Below are 9,489 nucleotides of genomic sequence, written 5' to 3' on the forward strand. Positions count from 1 at the left end.
CACAATGCAAAGAGAAGAAGAGAAGAACGCACGAGTCGAGGAACATCAGATCAAGTTAACATAACATGATATTACAACAGTTGTAAGCCGTGCGTGGGTATATAACGAAAAGTAAACAAATCCGTAAAAGGTCAACTAAGCACTTGCGCTCTACAAATACAGGAAATATAACTAAACGCCACAAACAGGTGGGAAGTCACAAGTGCACAAAAAGTGAACTTCAGCGAAAGATTACGGTAGATTGTACTATACCAGGTGAAATCCAGCTGTCAGTCACAGACATACGTATACGGCGCCCTTTGATTTTTTGCAGGTTCTTTTTCCATGGACGGAGTGGGGTGTAGAACATTTTTGGCTAAGGCTGACAAAACAGGAACATTCGATGGCAAGGACCACTGAAAGAATAACCAAGGAAGCCTCGCTTCCCAGCATGTAAAATCTCCCGTCCATTTGTCTCTTTCGAGCGAGCACCGTGGCAAAGCAAAAGCAAAGAGAACAAACAGAAACTGGTTCACAGACCCAAGAATAAGATGGTGGTGGGTTGGGTTTCCTGGAACAAGGCCACCTGAGGGCAAACAGTGCCCATCAAAGTTACCAGTACCGGTTAAAAGTGGCGCGAGGAGTATAACTAAAGTGCGACAGTTGATTTTGAAGAGAAATGGAATAAAAGACAAATAATGGAGCTGGTGTACAGGGCCAGGCTAGATTGAGTGTGGAGAGAACCTATTCTCTGATAAATATCTACAAGCACTCTTAAAAGGAACGATGGGGTCATCAGTAATAAATAGAATCACTGATGTGGTGGCACCTTGCGTCTGTACAGCTCTCTGTACAGCTTGCGTAAGTGTTCTGTCAAGTGGTCCTTATGCGAGTTAAGGATAAGTGTTCTCTGCACCTGCTTCAAAGGGGTCTTGATGATCCAATGACTCAGTTCTGTATCGTCCCAAACGTGGTATGATTACGTGCAGTTTGTTGTCTCTTAGTTGAGTAATGCTAACATTAAAGCACTACACGCCTGCATTTTCGCTACTGTTGAGCTTGGAAGCAGCGAGAGCAAACGCTGTGTGGTCCACATCCCATTGGATCTTTAGAGGACACTACACAGCAGGAAACGCACTGCTGCGGTTGATGGGCCGATAAGTGAAGCGTGTGACTGCCAATGTATTGTACCATCAGTCTACATTCAGAGCATGTACAAAATACAATTTCGTGCTCTGGCCCGCAGGGGTGTCAGCCACACTTGAATTACACCATGGCAGCGACACCAGAGGTATGTTAGCAAACCCTCTTCAGAAGGGAAATTTTTCACATAATGGGGGTCTTCCCTCTTCCACCAATTTGGCATCGAAATTGTTTTTTGCTATCAGAATTTTCAGTGGCCTACAACGAACGCACGCACTCTCACGCACATACACACACACAAATCTCTAGCAAGATCTGTTTGTTCGGGGGCAGTAAACCGAACTTGCAGTAAACCAATGAATGTTCTTGTCCACTAGGACAACTTGGCCACTATGCTCCACATATCACATGTTTCTTCAGGTACAAAAAAGAAAAATATCACTGCTTTTGAGGTGAAACATCCCAGAAATGTGTTTTTTTTCTTCGTATCACTTGGGACGTCTTAGCCAGGATGGGATGCCGTCCCTGGAAGTTCAGAAACTCCCAACCAGGAAATACATAGCACACACCTAGAACTAGAATGTCTCTGTGCTGTACGGGAAGACAAGTGCTGCTCTCTCCTTCAAAAATCCATCTGAATTCGCAGTGCTACACAAAACAAGCAAGTGTTTGTGTGTGACCATGTACTTTGTTTAAAGGGGCCTTGCAGACAAAGTACAAGTTTGTTCCTGCCACGAGACTTTTTTAACCAAGAAAATGCAAGAAATATTGAGAAACTTTCAAATTTCGATCAAATCGATTTATTTTAAGGTTTAACGTGCCAACGCAATGCAGGCGATAAGGCGCACCATAGTGGAGGGCTCCAGATTAATTTTGACCTCCTGGGGATCTTTAAAGGGACCCTGCAACACTTACCATCGACTACTCGGAATGTATTTTGGGGTAAAGTGTATTGTCCCAGCAATCTCCTCCCGCAAGAATTATGAAAATCCGTTCACGATCACCGAAACTACGCGCAATGAAAAATCGCGCATAACTGTTCCCTCTCAACTCAACCGTGGACAACGCGACGAAGGCTGCGCGCTCTCTCCCGGAGAGGGGGGCGGCGCGCGGCGTTCTGTTCGGCGGCCTTCGACGTGTCACACACGGGGGAGTTTCGTCCTTTTCCCCACAACGTGGACGGGTCTATTTCCGGTCTGTTGCCACAAAAAAGCAGGCATGGGTGCCTGCTCGCAAGCAAGCGCTCAGGCTGGTAGGGCGTTTTTGGAGCAATAAATGTTTGTTGTCGAGTGGGCTCGTTGAAAGTGGAATATTTAGTTCGTCACTCAAACTCCGTGCGCACTCGAAACAAAAGAAACACCAAAAACATGCGGACAGGTTCAGACATAGAAGAGGTTCATACACAGCTCTGACGACGGCTGATCGTCACAGGAAATGCCAGAATTTAGCCGCGAAGTTGAGTAGTGACAGCCAATAGGACAGCCAGGACAGCCATGGCCCGATTGACGTTGCAGAGGCCATGCCAGGGGTGCATAATGGGGAGAACTGAAGAGAGAGCGGTTGGTTTTTCCGCGTCTTTCACGGCGATTTGCGCGCTTACCGCTTCACGTGCACGTGTAATATTTGCTTCGGGTGTTTCTGGAGGTCTAATCTAAACGTCGCGCAGGTTTACTTGCACTGCACTCAGAGTGTTGCAGGGTCCCTTTAACGTATGCCGAAATCTCGTACACACGGGCGTTTTTGCTTTTCGCCTGTCAGAAAAGCGGCCACCGCGGCCGGGAATCAAACCCGCGACCTCGTGCTCAGCAGCACAACGCCTTAGCCACTGGGCCAGCGCGGCGGGTCAAATTTCGATCTACTCAGATGTAATACACGCAGGAGTGATGTATTATGAACTGGCAATAAAAACATTTCTATCAGCGGGTTAGCTGTACATTAGCATTCAAGTAATGCAATCAAATGTAACCAGAGGGCCCGCAACACTATCCCAGTCATGTTGCCTGGGAGTGGCTTAACATGGCGGCCGCCAATGGCACAAGCAAAATTTTGTGACATCATACAAAAATGGCTGAAGTGGCTCCAGCCGCCGCTGTTGAATATGCATTTTTTTTCTTTTGATTGTTTCTATGAAAGTTGAGGTAAAGTTGTTATCGGGAAAATATGCCCTGTTTAATGACCGCAACTTGCATTTTGTCTTCTTGGCTTCTTTAAACAAACACACACACACACACACACACACACACACACACACACACACACACAAACCAATGACTTCCCGTGAAGCTATGCTCAAGGCAGAGACTTACCACCACCCACTAAAAATACTGTCCCTAAAATGAAAGAAGAGCCATTGGCCAGCCAGGCAAATGCAGACACTGCCAACAAATTCCCACGTCCCCTGACGCTCACGAGCAGGGCTTTGTTGCGGCGGACTGGTGGCGAGTCGCCCGAAGGCCTCGGCAAGGATGTGGGGCCTTTGTTCGCTGAGCGTCTTCCAGCCCGGAGTGGCCATGACGTCGTGGGCGCGCGTCAGAATCATGTCCATGGCGCTCGCCTTCAGCAGGTCCGCGCTGTGCTGGTCGGCGAGCAAGAGGAGTTCCGCGGCACTTGCGACGGTCACCTGTGCGCACAGCGACCTCTCGCACATGGCCTTGAGGCCTCCCAGCGCGTACTTGTCCCCGGCAGCGAGAAGACCCGGGGCCGCTGCGTCGACGTCGTCCACCGAGCCAGTGTAGACGAACTGCAGCATCTGGGACACGACGTCGTGGTCCAGGTCCGTTATGTCCACCCTGCCCCGCTTATTTTCCTCCATGTCGTGCTCGAACATGGCCGCGAAGACGACGGAGCGCGCCGCCAGGACGCTCTTGTGGGCACGCATCTCGCGGCCGCCGACGCTGAGGACGACGTCGCTGCACCTCCCACCGCTGAGCAGGCGACCGAGGTCTTTTGACAGCTGGCGCTGCGGCAGATCTTCCGGGGCAGCTTCGTTCGCGCCCGACGTATTGACGGTGCCCGCGAAGGCGCTCACTGAGCACACGATCCTGAATGCGCCTTGGAGCAGCACATTCTTGTCGGCGTCGAGTACCACGCCTCTTCCGATGAGTCTATAGTATCCCCAACTGCGAGAGGTGTTGGAGTAGCGGAAAGAGCCACACAACCGGCTCGCCACCCGCCCCTCAGCGTTGAGGACCGAGAACTCGACCTTCGCCACGAAGTCCTCGAAGTCGCGACATTCAATCGATAAGAAGGCGGACACGCAGTCTTTGCAATCTTCCGTATATCCCTTTGGATATACTACCAGGTACCACCTCCTCTTCGCCCCCTCAGTTTCGTAAAACGTAGAGCTCCTGATCATGTGGCCCGTCTCCTCTGGACGCATGGCGAAGTCGTCGATGGTCCACTTGTGAGCGAGCATCGTCACGGCCATGCGCGTTCGGGACCAGCTCGAGCGAACTGCGGGTGTCGTGATTTCGCTCGGGTCGGCCGGAGTGGTCATGGTACAGTGCTCACACGCTTCAGGGAACGCGCCTGTCTATCGCTCGGCACAACAGCGACAGACACAGCAAGAGAAACAGCCGGTCCGTATTTTGCAATGAATTTGAATCGGATTGAATTACGCGCAGTCAACGATCAGCGTTTAAAAAAGTGGTGATGACGATGACCATTGCGTAATGATGATGATGATGATCAAAGGTATCTTCTTTGAATCGGGGTAATGGCGTGCGCCATCTAGCCTATCTTAGTAGAAATTTAGTCCCTCAACTCCTTCCATGCTCAACTCGGATTTCTTTTTAATTCTGCCCCGCCGCTATCTCTGGCTGGGATGTTATTTTATCGACTTCCCTGCTTTTTTTCCACCAGCCTTCAATGCTTTACTGGTCACGAAACTGCTCCGTAACTCATCCGTAACTCAATGGGAGAGCTTCATATGCTGCGTTTGGCCGCCGCGCGGTGGCGCCCCCCTTTCACTGAGGTCACTCCTCGGGCGGCGTTGCGCTGGCTTGAACGGCGGAGCCGCGGCGAGTTGTGTTTGTTTTGTGCGGGGAAAAAAATGTAACGTGCATCTCGCGCTCTTGTGATGCGACTTAAGTAGTGCAACGACGATGCCTAACATGTGTTGCGTCCCGGGATGTCGTTCCTTGTACAACGATACCACAGAAAATGTTTCCTTGTTCTGTTGTAAAGAGAATTTGTTATAACCCACATATCAGGGCGCAGCGACTAGTGATAACAGCGCTGCCCTAAGAACAAAAAATTATCCAATCAGTCTGCATGTAACATGGTCATTATACACACACTGCACAGAATTTTTGGCGTGGTCAACAAGTCACTACAAATCAAATCACACAAACTTCACCAGTGTTCAGAAAAACAGCTCATAAACTAACTCAGCTCAGTACGGCACTAGAGAAAAGCCCAGGACGTTACTCCTGACCACTATAAAGCGCGTAGACCAACGCAAAAGGAAGGCTTCTTCCCCTAGAGCTTCCAACTCATGCTCCAAATGACTCATCAGAATCGACCGGACACGCCACAGCAGTGGGAACATTGCCCGCTGCGGCCGGGCTCGAAGACATGCAGCACCACGATTTTTCCACAGAACAAAAGCACCAGCGCACATCAGAAAGTTGACCAACACATCATTTGAACGAGTGTTCATTCGAAGTGTGAGTCCGAACATCCTGCTTAATACAGTCCAGAACGTTGCCGCTACACGACAGTGAAACAAGGCATGTTCTGATGTTTCAGTGTGGCCGCAGTGCGGACACCGTGCGGAACGCACAACGCCGAATCTCGCCAGACGGTCACACGTCGGGAGAACTTCCCAGCCACGTAACCATCCAAAATCCCGAACATCAGCCGGAAGTGCCGCCGAAGTCAGCTGATGCCACCGGACACCGCGTGACCTTCCTATCTGTTGGTTGTCTAATTGGGTTATTGCCAATTTTTCGCATACTTCACTTGCCGTACTTTCCCTAAAACTTAGGCTTGGCAAGGATGACTGGAGATTTCGCAATGTTTTTATAACGTACGAGTAAAATGGCGGCGGCTGCTCAGCTGAAGGACCGGCGATGTGTGTGTCATAAAATAATGACCGGGAAGTTCCCAGAAAGTACTGGAGCAGCGCCTTTCCTGGGTACTCGTCTGAGTCAACAAGGTCGATCACTGCCCGTACCGCCAGCACGCTGCTCATGGTTTGCAAACAAGGCAGACTAAAACCACCCATTGACTTGGGCAGCCTCAGCAGCGCTCGTGACACTGCTTCTGTTTTTCCCGCCCAGAAGAACGATCCAAACTTCGTTGCGAACTGTCGGGTGAAATGGCGCGGCGGTTTTGCTACGCGTGCTACATAAAAAAGCGCCGCCGAGACGGACGACTTAATTATGTAGCTTCGCTCTGCAAGGGAAAGCCTGAACTTTCCTGCAACTGCAAGACGTTGCTCCGCAGTCGCAAGGAGGCGCTTCCACGTACTACGCGCCACTTCACCCGAGGCATGAAAAACCACACCTAGTACTCGAACACCCGTCACCCATTCTACGTCGCCCGCCAAGCCAGACGCAAATGTGCCGAAGCGCACCGCCATACTTTTTCCCCTGTTCAGTCGAGCTCCAGACAGCTCACCGTACTCCTGAAATAGCCGCATAAACGCTCGGTAGCTGTCCTCGTCCCGAATGAACAGGGACACGTCGTCCGCATACGCGGACACTTTAACTTGGCCTATGCCTGGCAATGGAAAGCCGCGGATGGCAGTGCTTGCATCAACACGGCGCAGCAGTGGGTCGAGACAAATGACAAAAAGCAAAGGTGACAAAGGGCAGCCCTGCCTTATCCCACGGGTGACAGAGAACGGACTACTTAAAAGCCCGTTGACAAGCATTGGAACTCTGACGTCCGAGTACAACAGCTCGAGCATAGCGACAAAGTCCGGCGGAAAGCCGTATTGGCGCAAAACTCCCAGCAAGTATCGGTGCTCCACTCTGTCAAAAGCTTTCGCTTGATCGAGAGAGATGAAGCACCCAGAAGCGCTAATCTTTGTCGCGTAACTGAACAAATCGCGCGTCAATGCCAGGGACGAGAAAATTGTGCGACCTGGTACGCTGCACGTTTGCGCTTGGCTTATGATATCGGGCAAAACGGTACTGGTGCGCCTGGCCAAAATGGATGCTACAATCTTGTAGTCAGTGTTCAGTAGAGTAATTGGTCGATACGCCTGGGGCTGCGTTGGATCCCCGCCTGGTTTTGCGATCAAGATGACACGGCCTTCACACTCCGCGCTGAAGAAAGCCGTTCACCATGTCGAGGAGTGCACCCCGAATGGCCGGAAAAAACTTCTTGTAAAATCCAGCAGGGATACCGTCAGGCCCAGGCGCCGACGCACCGTTCAATCTTTTAACACACTGACTCAACTCGTCGGCATCCACAGGAGCACACAGCAACTCAACCAGGTGATCTGGCACGCATGGCAGCACCCCACAAAATGCGCTAAGCTTGTCCTCGAATTCCTCTGCATCCCAAGACACGCTCTCGGACGAGAAAAGGGTGTCAAAATGTCCCACGAATACCTCGGCTATGTCTTCAACCCTCGTGCTAACCGAACCATCGGCGAGTGTAACTTGTGGAACAGCGGCTAACCCAACCTCGTCAAGCGAGCCAGCTCGAATATGCCGGAGTACGGAGGGGTCCGATACAGGCCTGCCCAAGGTCTGCGCACGGCTCGCCGCTTGTGATGACTGCCGTAAGAGGGACTCGTAGCGTATTTTCAGCAGGTTGACATAGTCCCGCATCGCGAAGGTTAAGGTGCCCCCTCTCTGCACGATGCGAAGTCTCCTCAACGTGTCGTTAAGCGCGGCCGTGATACGCACCTTACGCGCACGACCCTCCTTAACTAAAAGCACGCGCCAGTGGTCCTTTAACTCATCCCAAGGGAGAGAACTGTACTCGCACAGAGCAGTCAACGAAGCCGTTAGCGCTGCAGAACTGTCCCTGTCGGTTAGCAGACGCTCGTCCATCCGCCACATCTGGTGGCAGGGCGTGCAGTTGCCAAGGTTAAGCGTTGCTAACACAGGCCGGTGATCGGAAACGCGACGAACTCCAGCCGGGAAGGAGAGGACGTCACAGCATTCCACGTAGCAGCTCAGCTCGGGTGGAAAATAGAACTTATCTAGCCGACTACCAGATTGTCCTCTTTCCCAAGTAGCGACAAACCTGTCGCCGTGAAGCTGCACCCACGCGTCGGAAAGATGGAATTGACCGATCAGGTCCTTCAACGCCCGGGCACCACTATAAGGCCGACCTTGCCCACGTCCCCGCACATCACGCCGAGGGTCGGTCACACAATTGAAATCGCCCACCAAGAATGTTGCGTAAGGTTCGAGCATGAACGCGTCCAGGGATGCAAAAAAAGAGGACGAGTCAGAGTGCTGCGCAGGTGCATACACTACAACAGCTCGCACGCGACGTGCGAGCAAGAAAAAATCAACGGCAACAACGCGCCCTCCTATCCCGAAGGTACAATGAGCCTTGCGGCGCAAGCTCTCGCGCAGAAAGACGACGCCTACGCCCGAAGACATCCTGTCTGACAGGGTGAAAAAGGCTTGCACGCAAAAGCGCTCGCGAAACAAAAGAACGTCGCGTGGAGTACGAAAGTTGCACTCCTGCAAAAAGAGAAGGTCAACGTGTTGCGCCCGAGCATAGTGCATCACCTCCCTCTGTTTGTCCAAGTCCCGAAAGCCCTGAACATTCAAAGTAAGAAAACGCACCAGCATAAAGGTGATAAGGGCACAACCCACATTAACCTTCCCATCTTCAAAACTCACTGTCGTCGGAAGGCACGTCGACTTCGACGCACAGTTTCTTGTTATCGTCGGCATCATCGGTGTCCGCTGAGGACGACGGCAACGTCCGCTTGGACGCATCTAGGCGGTCCGGTGGAGAGGGTCGGGGAGGAAGCAAGTCGTGCACCTGGTTGATCGGGTTGACGAGGCGAGGGTCGGTCACAACGAGGGATGGGCCAGCAGTACGAGGCTCGTCAGTGCCGCCCGCGAGTGGCGGGCAGCTGACCGAGTGGCGGGCAGCTGTGTGAGAAAAGGAGGGGCGTCATTCCAAGGCAAGCAACGGGAGATTTCAGCTTCGATTACAAGTGTGCGACAGTGTGTGGAAATGCACTGTGTGTGAGAATGGAAAAAGAAATGCACCCTTTTGAGAGCATCGTGGACCTAGAATTGTGCAAGGCTAACTTAAAGCCGGATTTTTGTCATATCAGTCAGGTTGTAGCGGTGCTTCATTACTTGTTTGCAAACTTTTATTACCTTGCGCTCAGGCTCGCGTGTAAAGCAGCTTTGGGACGTCCTTGTGCTTTTACTTTTC

General features: G+C 51.7%; 1 pseudogene; it reads right to left on the reverse strand.

Moving 5' to 3' along the window:
• Positions 1-2,772: 2,772 nt before the first annotated feature.
• LOC144163942 (speckle-type POZ protein B pseudogene) lies at positions 2,773-4,618 on the reverse strand (annotated as a pseudogene).
• Positions 4,619-9,489: the final 4,871 nt, after the last annotated feature.

The sequence above is a fragment of the Haemaphysalis longicornis genome, unplaced genomic scaffold, assembly GCF_048455015.1.
Source record: "Haemaphysalis longicornis isolate Haplotype H1 unplaced genomic scaffold, Haemaphysalis longicornis Haplotype H1 scaffold_13, whole genome shotgun sequence".
In the NCBI taxonomy this organism is placed as follows: domain Eukaryota; kingdom Metazoa; phylum Arthropoda; class Arachnida; order Ixodida; family Ixodidae; genus Haemaphysalis; species Haemaphysalis longicornis.